Consider the following 18,330-nt stretch of genomic DNA (forward strand, 5'->3'; position numbering starts at 1 on the left):
TTACAACACACATTCTAGTTATGTTAACTGAGCTAGGAGCCAGCGTGTCAGAGGTAAACAGAGTATGCAGTGGTTAAAAAACATAAATAAATGTCAACAGCCACCTCAAATAGAGGAACAGTTGCGTGGATGTGAGGAATTCATTTCTGACTAAAATAACTACAATGTTCCCCAGACTCTGTCTGTTGAGCTTCTGGAATCTTAATGAACAGCACATAATGAAAATTGAACTTTATGGGAACCTTCTATCTAGTAACAACAAATGTCAGGGTTATAAATATTATGATCACAAAACAGAACACAGGCTTGAGAGGAGCATGAATCTGTACGCGCGATACTGCGACACACACCATGATGTAGCAGAAGCAAAACAGGCTCTGACGTGTAAACACGTGCCCAGAGACTGGATCCGACCCACAGCTGCAGAGCAGGCTGAGAGGCAGTCACGGGGACACGGAAGGACGCCACAGACCGAAGTCCCGTCAGAGGCACTCGATTCTGCTAATCACGCCTCTCACTCCAGGGCTTGGGGCGGCCACGGCAGCATCACCCCAAAACTGTCAGCTCAGACTCTGCGGTGAGCCTGCAGCTGGCCCTGGATTTCAGCATCTCCTTTACTGATGGAAAGGACAGTGCCTGTGACCTGACCTGGCTTCAAAGAACCACGCCACACAACTACATTTCTCACTATTACTGAGGACAGCAGTTAAAAAGATCAGAGGTTTATGAAAAATAAACGCTCATACTTCCCCATCTGGCAATGGATCACAATGATTTCCTGGCAGGTGCTGCCAAGCTTGGATCCCTGTTTGTAGGCATAACCACAGATGAATTTATTAATCACTTCTCAGTGTAAGAGCTGGTGATGTTCTTGTAGTCTAGAACAGATTTTCCCCAACAACGATTTGGCTTCTTTGGGAAGGAACAGGAATCTATCTGCTGAAGGTAACTGGCCACTGTGAAGGCCTGGCCAGAAAAGCCTGTCTCATCACCTTGCTGTGCCCCAGGCCACCTTGCAGCGGCTCCTGGCCACCCACAGGCACTTGAATCTCCACCTGTGCACACCTGCCCACGGACCTGCTCTGCTCCACCTTCCCATGTTCTCACCTTCCATCGCAGTTGGTACCCTCCATACTACAACCAGGGCCCGTCCTGACTCCCGCCCCGCCATTCCTAGCCCCGCACTCCGTACCCAACCCCTGCATTCAGCCTATTTTCCTCCTGACAGAGTCTTGAATCCACCCCTTCATTGCCAGCCCTGCCAGCGCTCAGGATTTCTAGGCAGGTCTCGCCTCCCTGCCTTTGCTCACACTGTCTCCAGGCTCTGGCCACAGCTGAAGACCCAGTTGAAGCTGGGTAAGCACCCTGTCCAGTGCTGGCGTGCTCCTTGCATACACAACACCCACCACTGAGTACCACGAGTGTCTGCTTGTGAGTTCTGTCTTCCCCACACCTCCTTTGAAGCTCTGTGAAGATGATTTTGTGCCTTGCTGCTGCTGCTGCTAAGTCACTTCAGTCGTGTCCGACTCTGTGTGAGCCCATAGACGGCAGCCCACCAGGCTCCCCCATCCCTGGGATTCTCCAGGCAGGAACACTGGAGTGGGTTGCCATTTCCTTTTCCAATGCATGAAAGTGAAGTGAAAATGAAGTCGCTCAGTCGTGTCCGACTCTTAGTGACCCCATGGACTGCAGCCCACCAGGCTCCTCCGTCCATGGGATTTTCCAGGCAAGAGTACTGGAGTGGGGTGCCATTGCCTTCTCCTTTTGTGCCTTATTCACCCTCAATACCCAGTCTCTGGGCCTGGCTTTAATTGGTACTGAGTGCCCCCCCCCTCAAGCACAGGGCAAGCAGCATGCACCCTATTATCCACTGAGAAAGTTGGCCTGTGGTCAGAGGTATGAATGGCTGCTCTGATAGTGGGCTGAGGGTGGGTCTGGGTGAGAAGCTGGGCCCAGACTTTGGGGGTAAGCACAGCCTTGCTGAAACTCCAATACTTTGGCCTCCTGATGCAAAGCATTGACTCACTGGAAAAGATCCTGATGCTGGGAAAGACTGAAGGCAGGAGGAGAAGGGGATGACAAGGGATGAGATGGCTGGATGGCATCACCACCCTGATGGACACGAGTCTGAGTAGGCTCCAGGAGTTGGTGATGGACAGGGAAGCCTGGCGTGCTGCAGTCCATGGGGCCGCACACGACTGAGCGACTGAACCGCCAGCCTTGCTCCACACTGTGCTCCCGAGGCCTTCCCGAGCCCCAGCCCCCATCGAGACAGCACGCCTTGCTCCACACTGTGCTCCCGAGGCCTTCCCGAGCCCCAGCCCCCATCGGACAGCACGCCTTGCTCCACACTGTGCTCCCGAGGCCTTCCCGAGCCCCAGCCCCCATCGGACAGCACGCCTTGCTCCACACTGTGCTCCCGAGGCCTTCCCGAGCCCCAGCCCCATCGGACAGCACGCCTTGCTCCACACTGTGCTCCCGAGGCCTTCCCGAGCCCCAGCCCCCATCGGACAGCACGCCTTGCTCCACACTGTGCTCCCGAGGCCTTCCCGAGCCCCAGCCCCCATCGGACAGCACGCCTTGCTCCACACTGTGCCCCGAGGCCTTCCCGAGCCCCAGCCCCATCGGACAGCACGCCTTGCTCCACACTGTGCTCCCGAGGCCTTCCCGAGCCCCAGCCCCATCGGACAGCACGCCTTGCCCACACTGTGCTCCCGAGGCCTTCCCGAGCCCCAGCCCCCATCGAGACAGCACGCCTTGCTCCACACTGTGCTCCCGAGGCCTTCCCGAGCCCCAGCCCCCATCGGACAGCACGCCTTGCTCCACACTGTGCTCCCGAGGCCTTCCCGAGCCCCAGCCCCCATCGGACAGCACGCCTTGCTCCACACTGTGCTCCCGAGGCCTTCCCGAGCCCCAGCCCCCATCGGACAGCACAGGACTTGAGAAACGGTGAGAAGGCATCACTTGTGTTGGAGACCATGCTCGAGGGAAGTCATTTCAGGCCTGCCTCCTCCTGGCGACTTCTCTTTTCTGGACAGTTCCTAAAGTGATAACACGCAGAGTCTCGCCACACACTGCTCTTCTTCTTCAAAATTCCACTTTCAGTCAGCATTTTTCTGATGCTAAGTCTTTGAAGTTCTTGTGGTCACCCATGGAAAGTCCAAAAAATTTTGTCTGGATTTCTGGAGTTCCAAAGTTTGTCCCACCAACTCTTCCAGCATCCTTAGTCCAGCTAAGCAGCTCTCCCCTCTGCCCCCGAAAGCTGGGTCTCCGTGTCCACTCACAGCACCTCCCCCTGCCCGGCCAGGTGTGCGCTGACCATCCGGCACACTCTGCAGCTCACTACACCGTCTACTCCGCGTGGCCCAGTTCGAAAGCCCTCTGGCCCTCTGGGCCCCAGCACCTTGCTTGTGTCTCAATGCTGAAAGGATCTGCGTTCTGGACCACAAAGGATTATAGCTCGTTGTACCCCACCTTTAGTAGAGACCTCACCAGCATCTGTCCTCTCTGAGAGAGGAAGGGACAGCCAGAGGGCAACGGGTCAGAACCCAGGCACCCCAACTTCTAATCCCATTCCTGATTCCACTGAGCTATACAGTCTTGGACATGAAGTCAAAAAAAGATAGAATTCTCCAGGGCTCCTTTCCGGCTCTGATAATCTATGATGTAAGCATCCAAGATCCATCCTGCTCTCTGTGACTGCTGGCTGGCCTACAAGTGTAATAAGGCCACCATCAGGGAGGGCCAAGCAGGCCCTGATCGATAAGCAATGGATCACTCCCATCACGCTTCAGATGCAACCCCATAGGGGTAATTTTTTTAAATTATTATTATTAATCTTCATCTTCTTCTGGCTCAGGAGAAAGCGATTAAGGCCTAAGGCGACCATCTGATCCACATTTTCCCAAACAGGCAGCTTAGCAGCGCAGGCTCTGTTTGGGGCATTCTGATACTTTTTTTTTTTTTTTTTTAAACAGCTTTGTTTTTTCCTGTTCCCTCCTAGGTACCAGGCTAATAGATCAGGGGGGCAGAAATCTGTTGGTAATTTAACCTCCCAAGAGAAAACAAGTTCCCTCGTCTCTTCCCTGTGGAGGGGGGTCAGGAGATTTGCATGTCTCTATTTAATTGCCATGAAACATATCCCAAATCACTCTAAAGGAGCAAAAAGTCCCAAGAATGAGGATTTGTAAGAATTCACTTTCAGGCCTGGAGCACAGACAAGTCGAACAACTTCCTTCTTGTGAGAGAAATATATGGCTGAGCTAATCTCATCAATATTCAGAATGAAATCCAAATACCTATTAACTGGTGGTTGTAAAATCCTGCCTTTTCAGCACCTGATTTCTGAAAATGGCTGCAGCTATAGACAAAATAACGACCCTCCCAAGACATTCCTGTCCTAACTCCCAGAGTCTGTGAATAGGTGACCTTACAAAGAGGACTCTGCAGGTGGGACTGAGTGAAGGATTCTGAGTTGAGGCTGTGACCCTGGATTATCTTACAGGGGAAAGAGGAAGCACTCGCCTTACAAAGGGACTTATCAATAAAAGAACAGGCGCAAGGGCTACAAGCCAAGGCAGGCAGGCAGGCAGCCTCTAAAGACTGGAAAAGTGGGAAGGCTTCTCTAGTGGGAACACTGCCCTGCTGACACCATGATTTTTCGCCTCTAAGACCAGATTTCTGATCTCCAGAACTATAAGAGAATAAATCTGTGTGACTTTAAGCCACTAAGTTTGTGGTAATTTATTATAGCAGCAATATAAAACTAATACACTTGCCAGTAGGCTTCACATTCTAACCAAATTACGATATGGTATAAGAACTTACATTTAAAAGTAATATTCAATTCACTTCCACAAACACCTTCTGAGCCACTACGACACACCAGAGATGCCAACACAAACAGACAAGGCGCCAGCCTAGGCAGCCAGCTGTTCAATGACAGAGATGCTCAGTGAGATCTAAGCTGCTTCTCTAAGTACCAGGAACTCCCCAGGGTGAGAGGGCAGCGATGGTTCAAGGAACACTCAGAGGAGCTTGAGCAAAGGCACAGAGGTAAGCAAGCCCACAGAGGGTTTGGAAGAACTCCTAGTCCTAGGCATGAGCCCTGGCACTGTGGTGAGGGTCCATGGCTGCAGGGAGGTTGCACCATGTCCTGGCAGGAATCTGGCTCTTACTCTGAGCCATCAAGTCTGTCATATGACACATGACCCCCTCTGACATGTGTTTTAAAAAGTTGCTTCTGGTAGAACAAAGTGGGTCAAGGGAAGGTGGAGGAGACAGATGGGTAAGAGGTATCAGACGGATGTCTGCAGGACTCATGGGTGTGGGAGATGAGAGGCAGAATCCGGAATAGCTCTGGAGTCCCTGCTGGGAAAACTAAGCGCCCTCACACTGGGGATGGGAGAGGGAAGGATCTGGTGAAGGAGGCTGGTGAGCTCCAGGTTGGACAAGATGTGTGAGGTGTTTGCGGGCCCACTGATCAGGTGGACACTCAGTCCCTGAGCTGAGGCCAGGTCTGGAGCTGGGCGGGTGGAGTGGGGGGTGCGGGCAGCTGAAGACAGAGAAGCAGATGAAAGGGTAGGGAGCGAGAAAACACAAAACAAGGCCTGGATCTCAGGAGGAAAGGCATTTGAAGGCCTATCTGAGGCCAAGGGCCCAATGAAAGGATGAAGAAAGACTTCTGGGAAGGAGGAAAGCCCAGGACAGGCTGGCTCCAAAGACACAAAGGAAGGGGCTTCTGAAGAACCCAGGACCACAGAGGCTGAACAGCAGGAGACAGGCCACTCAGTCTCAGTGCCACGGAGGTCTGGGATGACCTCGGCCTCTCGGGCCATCCCCTGGAGAACGGTGTCTGGGTCCCAGCTTCAGAGTGAAGCAGTTGAGAGACCACAGTGCATTGCCTTTCCTTCTCCCTTCTTAAACTTCTCACTCTGGGGCTCCTCAAATATACATTAAAGCAGAGAGGACAGTCAATGACGTACACCCAGTTTCACGCTGACTAAGACATGGCCTAACTCAGCCTTTCAGACTTTTTTTCTGATCAGTGCTATGATCCTAAAAGTCCTTATGCCCATATGTAACAGCACCTTAACATTTTCTAGAGCTTCTCCTGTATCCTGCTGCTGCTGCTAAGTCGCTTCAGTCGTGTCTGACTGTGCGACCCCAGAGACGGCAGCCCACCAGGCTCCCCGTCTCTGGGATTCTCCAGGCAAGAATACTAGAGTGGGTTGCCATTTCCTTCTCCAATGCATGAAAGTGAAAAGTCAAAGTGAAGTCACTCAGTCGTGTCTGACCCTCAGTGACCCCATGGACTGCAGCCTACCAGGCTCCTCCATCCATGGGATTTTCCAGGCAAGAGTACTGGAGTGGGTGCCATTGCTTTCTCCGCCTATATCCTGAGGGGACAAGAAATTGCTTTAATTACCAGCCTCCATGGCTACAGTATTTCTATCAATCAGCCCAGCACCACGGATGGGGATGGGGAGGGAAGAGCACCCGGAGCTGGTGGCTGTCACCCAGCTGAACAGGGCCCGCAGGGGCTGTGACACTGTGAGGGTGCGGTCAGCCTGCTGTAGCACCCTGCAGGAGCTGCTTCTTCCCCTGCGGGCCTTCACTGTCTCTCCTGTCCCCGACTTTGCGTCTCAGAGCCACCAGCAGCACTGGTGTTCACAGCCCCGAGAGTGTTGCATCTCAGAGCTGAGACAGGCTCGGATGGACTTCTATGTCCCTCTGCTCCCTGCCCCACCCCTGGGTCATGCCTCCTCCAGGGCCTTGGCATGGTCACCAATAAAGCCACAAATCTGTCTCAGATGACCCCCGAGGTCCAGTCAGAACAGGCTCCTGTCTTTTCTGACACATTCTCCAAGATGCCCGTCTATCCGAGACACTGTGTGTGACACTGAGCAGCCAGCACCACTTCTGTTCTTTGCTGCAGCTTTCTCCTGGAGCGAGGAAATGTCTGCTAGAGAGGAGCTAGTCCCCTCTGGAGTTTCACCTCACCCATTTCCTGCAGTCAGGGGATCACTGCATTTCCTCCATCAACCAGGAAGTGGAAGGTTCACAGCTGTGTCTCCCCCTTAAACTGTAGCAGAAGGGCGTACCAGGAATCAGCTACTTTCACCGTTAGTTGGAAACCCTTGTGATTCCAGCTCTTTTTGTTCCTATTCTTTTGCTCTTCTCCCCAGTAATTACTCCCCCAGCGGACCAGCGGTAAGTTCTGTCAGGGAAAAATGTCAGTGCTAAGACATCTTACACAACAGCCTCAAATTTCTTAATGGCAAAGGGAAAAGACAAAAGAGTGCTTTTATTGTTCTCAGCTGACAGCATTTTAATCGCCCTGCAGGGGCTTAATCCATCTGTATAGAATGAATGAATCAATGATTCTTTATTCAAATGGGTTCCATTAAAAAGCTGCCAAGACAGAACTGCTCACTCTTTCCCTAAATCCCTCCCCTTGCAACTCTTCCATAAATGAAAACTTGCTTGTGATCTTATCCCTCTTCAAAAGGAATTTAAGAGGCATCTACAGACCTCTTCTGTGTATTCTTGCCACCTCTTCTTACTATCTTCTGCTTCTGTTAGGTCCATACCATTTCTGTCCTTTATTGAGCCCATCTTTGCATGAAATGTTCCCTTGGTATCTCTAATTTTCTTGAAGAGATCTCTAGTCTTTCCCATTCTGTTGTTTTCCTTTATTTCTTTGCACTGATCGCTGAGGAAGGCTTTCTTATCTTTTCTTGCTATTCTTTGGAACGCTGCATTCAGATGCTTATATCTTTCCTTTTCTCCTTTGCTTTTCGCTTCTCTTCATTTCACAGCTATTTGTAAGGTCTCCCCAGACAGCCATTTTGCTTTTTTTGCATTTCTTTTCCATGGGGATGGTCTTGATCTGTCTCCTGTACAATGTCACAAACCTCCGTCCATAGTTCATCAGGCACTCTATCTATCAGATCTAGCCCCTTAAATCTATTTCTCACTTCCACTGTATAATTGGATATTGTATAAGAGATGTGATTTAGGTCATACCTGAATGGTCTAGTGGTTTTCCCTACTTTCTTCAATTTAAGTCTGAATTTAAGTCATGATCTGAGCCACAGTCAGCTCCCGGTCTTGTTTTTGCTGACTGTATAGAGCTTCTCCATCTTTGGCTGCAAAGAATATAATCAATCTGATTTTGGACTGCAAGGAGATCCAACCAGTCCATTCTAAAGGAGATCAGTCCTGGGTGTTCTTTGGAAGGAATGATGCTAAAGCTGAAACTCCAGTACTTTGGCCACCTCATGCGAAGAGTTGACTCATTGGAAAAGACTCTGATGCTGGGAGGGATTGGGGGCAGGAGGAGAAGGGGACGACGGAGGATGAGATGGCTGGATGGCATCACCGACTCGATGGACGTGAGTCTGGGTGAACTCCGGGAGTTGGTGATGGACAGGGAGGCCTGGCGTGCTGCGATTCATGGGGTGGCAAAGAGTTGGACACGACTGAGCGACTGAACTGACAGACCTCGTAGTGGTTACCCAGGCTAACGTTTCTTCCCTCCTTCTATAGCAAGCCAGACGGGTGGTACTTAGAAGGTATCAGTGGTATAAAACCTTAGTTAACAGATCAGGAGGAGCTCCACTACTGGGACACTCCCACAAACCAACACATTTTCTCTTAATGATGAATGAAAACTTGCCTCCCCACAACGTGTGCCTATGGGACTGGGCTCTGCTTTCTGGAACTGCCCTAGTCCCACACACGACAGCCCAGATGTGTGTGGCAGTAGCTCATACTTTCTTTTCTGTTAGATTCCCTGCCATTCAGTCTCTCGCTAAATCTTTTCTGTTAGCGCTCCTGACGAAGTCTCCACAATTTAGTAAAGTCTTTTATGTAAAGTCTTTTTAGTAAAGTCTTTTATGTTTGCTCAGGTCAAATACACGTTATGTCTGACACACGCTGGCACATGGAGGAAACTGATTAACATTTGTTGTTATTATACATGAGGAAAAAGAAGTAAAAAGAAAAAAAAAGGTCCACTTTGAAATACTGTCTCCTACTGTCTCCTTATCCACAAAGGACATTTTAATAAATCTTTGCAGAGGTACGAATATAATAACACTTAATGAAATGTTCCCAAGACCCTTTCCTCCCAGGTTATCTTTCTGTGGAGGTGATAAGCGAACAGAGTTGTTACCACTGCAGAGGACAGGTCCCACCTGCAGACAAGGAGAAAAGAGCAGCAAGGAGATTTGGTCCAAACATTCCAAATCCAGCCCTTTATGATAAGGGGCTTTCTCTTTTCATCTCACCTGCAAAGGGCCTAAAAGGAGGAGTCCTGTTTTCAAGGCTGCCTGCTCTTCTTTGCCTAACGGCTCTTATTTTCTTATTACACTTTGAAACTATTGTTTTGGGGGCTTGGGGAAAGGAAGAGAGGGAAAGGGGATGAGAAATGCCTTCCTCCTAAATGGCTAATTAATCCAGAAGGTTACACATACATACTGGCTACATACACGTACGAGCCATTTTGATTTTTCTTATTTCACCCAGCGGCACACACACCATATGCAGGCATTACTAATTTCACAAAGCTCAGGCTCCGATTTGGTAAACTCAACTTTCTTTGCAAACTTAAGAAGATGCTCAGTTTGTAAACTCTGAAAGGGGCATTCTAGCAACTCATCACCTGCGTAAACACACCTTTTCCACAGGGAATCCTTTGTTTACCAGGTGCTTTCACGAGACAGACTGCGTACACAGCAAATCTGAAAAGCGACTACCTGCAAATAAACACTACAGGTGCAGTGGGCAAATCAGCGTTTGTAGCCTCTCTAGAATGGCCTTTGCTGCTAATATTCAGAGCAACGGGTCCCAGAGAGGAGCCCTGAATGAACTCGGATGGTAGGACCTACCAAGGCAATGGCACCCCACTCCAGTACTCTTGCCTGGAAAATCCCATGGACGGAGGAGCCTGGTAGGCTGCAGTCCACGGGGTCGCTAAGAGTCAGACACGACTGAGTGAGTTCACTTTCAGTTTTCACTTTCATGCATTAGAGAAGGAAATGGCAACCCACTCCAGTGTTCTTGCCTGAGAATCCCAGGGACGGGGGAGCCTGGTGGGCTGCCGTCTATGGGGTCGCACAGAGTCGCACACGACTGAAGCGACTTAGCAGCAGCAGGACCTACCAAACATGTGAACACATTCTCACCATTGGCTCCCACAAGACTTAGTGGGGACTTCAGACCAGGGAGCTGGTGTCCAAACCCACTGCCCTCATCCTCCAGAAACTTCCACCACCTCCAGGGGCCAGGGCCTCCTCAGAAGGAGTGAGAGAATCAATCAGGCTCCCCAAATCTCCTAAGCATGCCCTCTGGGAGACTGACCGTGGAAGTGTCACCACACAGCCTGTGCAGTCTCCCTTCCCTCGGGCCACTGAGTGATGACTGCAGCTCATCCTAAAGGAGGAAGTGGCCCTTGTTGGAGCTCAGCCCCTCCTCCCCTCCTCCCCTCTTCCCCTGAGGGAGCTCCTGGGTCAGACTCCAGCACAAAGAGCAAAGGTGCCGTCCTTGGTGTCTCTTCACTTTGCCAAGCAGTACTGACAATCGTTCTTTCAACAGGAAAAATTCCCAAAGGTTCTCCTTCCATCAAAAATGGAGCTTTTATGAAGTGACAGAGCTGAGGAATCGTGGAGCTTAAAAGCCCCCAATCAGCCTACGGTCAGGCTGACATTCAGAGTACCGAAAATACACGCATCTGAGGTACAAATACCTTTCATTTTGGAGGTGCAGCCTTTCTATCGGTATGTTCTTCTAGATGTGAGGAGAGGAGAAGAATTCCATATATTTTAGCTAATAATCCAGACTGAAATTGAGTCAGTCCCTCTGGCTGTCATCCTAGAGTCAAACCTTACCAACAAAGCTCTTTGGAGAAGTCCTAACAAGCCAGTCCTAGTATTCAGATCAGATCAGATCAGATCAGTCGCTCAGTCATGTCGGACTCTTTGCGACCCCATGAATCGCAGCACGCCAGGCCTCCCTGTCCATCACCAACTCCCGGAGTTCACTCAGACTCACGTCCATCGACTCGGTGATGCCATCCAGTCATCTCATCCTCTGTCGTCCCCTTCTCCTCCTGCCCCCAATCCCTCCCAGCATCAGAGTCTTTTCGATGAGTCAACTCTTCGCATGAGGTGGCCAAATTAGTTCTTCACAAAGCACGGAAAGCCTCCTTACACAACCTGGTACCTAACCTGATATTTCTATCATGTCTTCTCCCCAGCACGCTGACTAGACTGTGCTCAGCCAGCAGTGAGAAGGACCAAGTCATGGCTCTGCCCATCACCTTCCCCAGACAGGGTCAAGCAGCAGAGGACCACGGCCCCAGAGGCACGGCCACAGTGTTTTGAACGCAGGACATGTAACAATGATGATGAGAAAAAGTTAAAACAAAGTTCCGCCTTGTAAAGACAGCGATGGCTGTGATGAAGGTGACAGGGGCATGAAGAAAGCAAATGAACTTTGCTAGACACTGAAGACAGCACAAAGATGGGGAGAAGAGAAAATCGGCCGGTTACCTCTCTCTGAATCCGGGAAGGCATGAGGGAACAGAGCAGAAACAACACGTTAGCATTCACACGGTACCTGCTATTTACCGCAGTCCCATTAACATCGACGCTAAGCGCTGACATCCCATCTTATTTCCCAACTTGGCTGTAATTAATAGCCTTTCGGTGCTTATTTTAGCTGAACTCCCTCACACAGAAGCGTGTATTTTGAGCCACTTTACGATGGAGCCAAAAGATGCCAGCTGAGTTTACAGAGGATCGTATCAACCGTGGGAGGTAATCAAGCCTAAAATATCACAGTGAAATACGGGAAACGGTTTGCAGAGAACAGCAGCAGAGTACTTATCTTCGTTTTCCAGCTCCACCTGCTCCCAATAAAAAACATATGGAAACAAAGACATGGCAACAGCCTTACCTGCTTTACTAGCACTTCCAACATTTTATTAATAGAGCTACAGTGTTACAATCCAGGGATTCTCCCAGGACTGCACCCGGAGAGGGGGACGAAGCAGGAGAGGTGAAGGCCGAGCAGCAGGCCAAGGGCAGAGGTGGGCTGAGGCCTGGCCAGGAAATGAGCTCAAGGGTGAGAAAACAGATTTGTACCAGGGAAGAGAGGAACGGCATGTGGAGAGAGGCCGGCAGCAGTTTGGGGTTTGGGGCTGAATGCTTTGAGTTCCACCCCTGGAGCTGCTCTGAGCTTCCAGGGGGACCCTAGTGAAGCCACTTAACCTCCCGACCCAGAGTGCTCACCACCTGTCTGGTTTGGGCACAGCCAATTTGAAGGGGCCTGAGGGCAGAGCCCCAAGTCAGTCACAGGCAGGTTCACACTTGACCAAACTGAAGAGGCTGGATAACAGATAAAGAGGAGGAAAGCCAGAAACCTGTCTCCGCAGGGGCCCTGTGGCCAGGGTCATGGAGCGGCCAGCGGGACCCTGAGGGGATGAGAGCTGCAATCAGAATGTGAGAGACAGCGGAGTACAATCACTGGGCAGAAACGCAGGGCTGTCCACTTGCTACTGAACAGTGACTGTGACATCTTATTCAATGGGGGAAAAGCAAACAATCCAAGTCACAGATATACGGTCTTACAGGAAAAACCACCAAAAAAGTTTGAGTGTGAATTTCAATATATGCATGGCAAAATATCTGGAACAGCTTAACATCCAAACCTCTTATCTGGCGATGGAATAACAGAGGAATGTATTTAATATAGTCATTTGAATATTATGCAATAAGAACACATAACTTTTGTAATACAAATATGTAAGTATCTGCCTCAACACTTGAGAAAAGCATTGTGATATGCATACTCTAAGGCTCAAGTAACCATGCTGCAGTGTGTGTGATCAGTCACACTCCCAGTCAATAGCAACTACCAGACTACCTTTTACTGAGTGCTGGCTCTGTGCCACCCTAGCAGCAACCTGACAAGGTAAATACTATGTTCTCAGCGATAGAAAGGGAAACAAGTTGAGAGAGAGTGGAGGGGCTTGACCAAGGTCACACAGCAGTGCCTGAAGTCAGCATTTGATTGTGGGCCTGTAGGACTCTAATTCTGGTCTCCTGGGAATGCACCTAAGACATGGACCCCACGCTTCTTCACAGTCCTGCAGAACCACCTCACGGTCTGTCTCCCGAATGAACCAGCAGGTTACTATGCACAGGTGTTCAAAATGGGGCAAATGGTTTGCAACTGGGCTTTTAGGTAAACAGAGGAGCACGCCCCCGCCCACCCTCCCCCGCCACCTTGTGGCCTGTGAACTTTTGCAGGGAGAGAAGGCATTGAAAATTCCCAAGAGAAGCCCTTTAGCTAAGTAAGTGGTCAGAGCTGTGTTCAAATCCTGCTGGTTACTTACCTTCTCTTTTTCCTGGGCTCCCTCTCTGTGACCCTCAGAACCTGCTTTCTAGTCAGTGAAAAAGGGACAAGGCCCCCTCGCTCAGGGTAATCACGAGAACCCAGTTAAATGGGATGGCGTGTGCAAAGAATGTCTGCTATGTCGCAAGTGGAACAGACTGCATCGCTACGGTTATCAGATGGTGTCATGTCCCAGCTGGGTGGGGCTGGGCAGCGACTGAGACAAAACATCTTCCATGGCAGGGAGGTTGCCTGGGGGTAATTTGTGGTCTCTCCTCGGATCTGCTGGGCACCACTTACCGTAGCATGAGGTTACCTCCCGTGCTCCTCTGCACTGCCCCCATCAACGCCAATGTTTGGAGGCAACTTAGCTCATCAGCAAAGGATCCAAAGGTCTAGTTTCCAGTCCCGGTTTGAGTAAACACTCTGCAAGTCACTTAATCTGAATCCTGGGTTTTTCATCTAAGACAGACAAGGACACTGAAGAGCAAAGAGGCTAAGGGCCTTGACCCAAGGGCAAACAGTGAACAAATACCAGGGACAAGAAAATTTGAAATTTCCTAATATTCAGATTTTTAGGATTCAAATGCTTTGATTCTTACTACAAAGATGCATGGGCAGCATTTCCTTGACTAACTTTTTATTTACGCCAGGTGCTTTTGGTTCTTGATAAAAAGTTTATACCTAAGTATATGGATTATGCTTAAATAACCTTAAGTCAAGACACCTGAGGATGTAAGCTGTTTCTTTTGTGTATATTATTGGTGCCTTGGCTATTTGAAATTAGAATTATTATTAGTGGTTCATTTAATGAAATAACATCTATATGTAGCTACTACGTTTTTCCCTGAAGGCAGGACTCAGAAAAATGACACTGTGAACTTTTAACAAGGTCTGTTTATTTGAGGTTAATAGACACTGCTTGATTTAAGTGTTGAAGAGAAAACCAGCCATAACTGGGGACACTTCAGAGCGATCTTTGAAATGTCATGCAAAAAATGCAGAAGAGTCCTGGTGGCAGCTGCTTCACCAACTCCACACCTTGTAATGTGCTGGGGAAGAAACATCAGCCCAAAGTTGGGCTTCTGTGTGAGACGTGCCATTCTGAAAGCGGGGAAGGCTAAATTTAGAGTCAGGCGTAAGCTCACTCCCCCTTCTCACAGTACAATATGCCAGTGGGAAGAATTCAACCCCAGGATGAAATCCACACCAGTCACACAGGCGAATGCTGCCTGATCAGCATGCTCTTGGCGACTATTTCTTGGGAAAATGAATGGAGTAAGTAATTGGCAAGGTTTTCATTAAAAAAAAAAAAAAAAAGCCGGAAATAGCAGAACTACTTGGCATGGGGTTTAACTGGGCATTCAAATGAATAGAAAATTCCTAAAAAAAAAAAAAAAAAAGCATACCAGAATCACATGTCGATTCTAGCTCTTGGAAGAAGACATATCTCCCCAGCACAGCCACCTACTTCTTATGCAGTGCACACTGCCCATGCTTCACAAACTGAGTACGTACAGCAAAGACTTGCCAGGGTACTTCTCGCTCCATGTTTGCAGAACTCGCTGCTTCGCGCTAGTTTTTGATGCTTGTCTTTCATCACTGAGAGTCTTTTGAGCCATCTGAGCGCCAGCACAGACCAGCATTATCCACATGGCAATGAAGTAAAGACATAAAACTTCATATCATGAGAACTCTAGTACCAACGCCTGAACCTGACAGTTTCTCTTTTCCTCCAGCTTCAGATTTCTTGTTCCTGATATTTATTCACTACTTGCCCTCAGCCAAGGCCCTTAGCTTCTTTGTTCTTCAGTTTTCTCATCTGTGAAATGGGAGAAATACTGGTAACTCACCTCCTAAGACATTAGTGCTGGAGGGATGGCACTTGTTAATCAGTGTCAGACTCGACGGTGGGAAGGCCTGCAGTGTAGACCTGACGTATACACTGCACGGTGTGGTTACCAGTTGAGGGGGAGTAGGGGAGGAAGGTCTGCGAAGAGGAAGGTTTCTAAACCTGTGTTGGATCATGAAATCTTTGAACTCTGATGAAAACATCCCAGAAAGAAATGTCTACAGACCCACACTTTGACACACCATTGCAGGGGGGTGGGGGAGAAAGTTCAATAACCCCAGAAACTCATGCATAGACCCCTTTAGAATCCACATGCTGCAGGTGAAAGATCCCTGAACTGAATTCTGAATTTATGCAAATTCACCATCTGGTGTCTACTAAGTTTCAGACAATTCAGCTTAAGGAAAGGTTCTCTCCTTCCCAAGACCAAACGACAACAGGAACACCTCCGACAAGTGTACCTTCCTTTGCAAAATGAGCTGCCTTCCCACCTCCCTGCTCCTGCGCCCCCTTCCCAGCACCACGCAGCCTGTTAACTGTTGACTGGCACACACAGGAGCTAACGCTCCAACTGGAAGTGTGAAGCTGAGGATCTAAAGTGGTTTAAGAGTATTGAAATTCAAGGCACATTTTTCTAAACAAAGGACTTTCTCATGCCACTAGAGAGAAGACACAATAGTTACCAGTCAGCTTACTAATGAGGCAAAAAAGGATATTTGAGAGCAACCAGGAAATGAGAAATTTTTTAAAGTCCATCTTTGAAGAGAGCAAGAATTAATGAGCATCTGCTTGCATCTGTGCTGTATTACAATTAAAAAATAAAAAACACAACCACCTTGCTTCTCTGAATATCTGAGCAAATAGAGAATACACATAATTTATGTTTAGTTCTCAAGTAAGAGATAATTCATGCCATGTTCAAGATATAAAGTTTAGGGCACAATCAAAGGATAAAACTAATGTAAAATATACATGAATTGTAAAACCATGAGGTGTCTTCCTTCCTGAAAGGAGAGATGGTAAACAAAAAGAAAATGGTTGCTTTTGTTTTTTGAAACAAAACAAAACCCAGAAAGACCCTATCTGACAAGGTTCAAGAACAAGGGAACCTCTGGGGAAGATGACAGCTCCCTATACCAGGCAAGAGGTTTTCATGCAAAAAGTGCCATGAGGGGACCTATCACTGGCTGGTACAGATCAGGCTCTGAGTTAAAACCACGACGAGGGACTTCCCTGGCAGCCCAGTGGTGAGGACTCCACACTTTCACTTTGGGGTTCCATCACTTGTCCGGTAATTAGGATACCACAGAGCCGCAAGGCGTGGCCAACACACACACACACACACACAAGCCCAAAAATGAACCACAGTGAGCCTGTGGGTGAATTCCTTTCAATTCCACGCACCCAGCCTCATCGAAAGCCTCTTGTGAGGAAGGTACATTCTTAAACCTGTTTCTAAACTTTCAAGAGGTTTTAGTGAAAGTGTTAGTTGCTCAGTCATGTTCAACTCTTTGCAACCCCGTAGACTGTAGCCTGCCAGGCTCCTCTGTCCATGGGACTTCTCAGGCAAGAATACTGGAGTGGGTTGCTATTTCATTCTCCAAGGGAATCTTCCCAACTCAGGGACCAAACCTGGGTCTCCTGCATTGCAGGCGGATTCTTTACCATCTATACTTACATAGACAATCCCAATTCCTTTGTGCAGAGACAAGGAATACGAGTGTGTCTGTCTGCTCAGTTATGTCCGACTCTTTGAGACCCCATGGACTGTAACCAGGCGGGCTCCTCTGTTGGAACACTACTATAGATCACACAAAAAGCCAAGACGTTCTGCCGTCATTTGAATTTTGGAAACTTACTGTAGATACAAATATCCCTGATACACTGTAAACTCAATAATACCTACATAAAAATAGATATCAACACTAGGGTGACTGATTGCTAAAAGCAAATAACACGAGTGGTTCCCACCTTATTCAACCTGCCACCCAGCCAGGCTCTGTTTTTGGTGCACATTATCACCAGGCCACACAATAACCCTTCAGGGGAGCCTCACGTCTCTCACTTTATAAGAGACTCTAAGGTTCAAAACCCACACAGCTAAAAAAAGTGGCGGATTGGAGGACAGGTTGGCCTGGCCAGCCTCATCTTTGCTCTGTGTTTTGGCGGGGGTGGGGGTGAGGCGCCTGGCACCTGAGCCTGCCTCCCTCCCAATGAATGGGCTCTCCCCAGGACCCACCCCTTGATGAACAAAGACGGCCTCAGTTCTCCGATCCTGGCTCCAACCCTGTTGGAGCTTTGGTTCCGCTTTCAACTGGACCTGGTAACAAAAATTAAGTGCTGTGCTTGGTCTAAATAACTTTCCAGGGCAAAGGCTGAGAGTTTCCTTCTTTACACACCAGACACTTGTCCTGTTGCTTCCCTGCTCTTCCCCACCCCCCACCCCACCCCATCTCTCTCTCTGACCTCACTTCCTGCCTCTTCCATACCTGCTGGGCTCTGGCTTCACCCTGTTCACAAACACACCGGACTTTGGAGCCTCTGTGCTCACTGTTGGTGCTGCCTGGATATTCAGTCCCCTAAATCTCCCACCAAGGACTTCCTCTTATCGTCATCACCCGTAGAAGACCCCTCCAGACCACCCAGTCACCGCCAACTCTCAAAGCATCTAAAACTACCCTGCTTATTTGTTTACTGTCTGTCCTTCCTTCTCCCCCACAAAAAAAGGAAACTCTGTGTTAACGTGGAACCTGCCTTGTTCACTCACCACCTGGGTAAGTGTTCACTCACCACTGCCTGGCACATAACAAGTAGTCAAATATTTCTGAATAAATAAGTAGTGTAAACAAAGGTCTTTACCCCTTATTCCTGATCACGTTGCTACGGGAATAATGCTGTGAATAATGGGGACTTGGCTGGATTTTTCTCCTGCTATTATTACAGTCAGCACTTTAAAAATGACTTTAGTTCACATTCAGTTCTCATGTCATCTGAAACGTTAATAAAACATATATTTTATCTGAATGGGCAGAAGGCGAGTTCTGAGAAGATTATAATCTCTTGTGACTGAATATGAA

General features: G+C 48.8%; 1 protein-coding gene across 12 annotated transcripts in view; it reads right to left on the bottom strand.

Annotated features, from left to right (window-relative positions):
* APBB2 (amyloid beta precursor protein binding family B member 2) overlaps positions 1 to 18,330 on the bottom strand; it is a 381,482-nt gene that overhangs the window by 13,305 nt on the left and 349,847 nt on the right. The gene's annotated exons all lie outside the window — the stretch shown is intronic.

The sequence above is a fragment of the Bos mutus genome, chromosome 6, assembly GCF_027580195.1.
Source record: "Bos mutus isolate GX-2022 chromosome 6, NWIPB_WYAK_1.1, whole genome shotgun sequence".
Lineage (NCBI taxonomy): Eukaryota > Metazoa > Chordata > Mammalia > Artiodactyla > Bovidae > Bos > Bos mutus.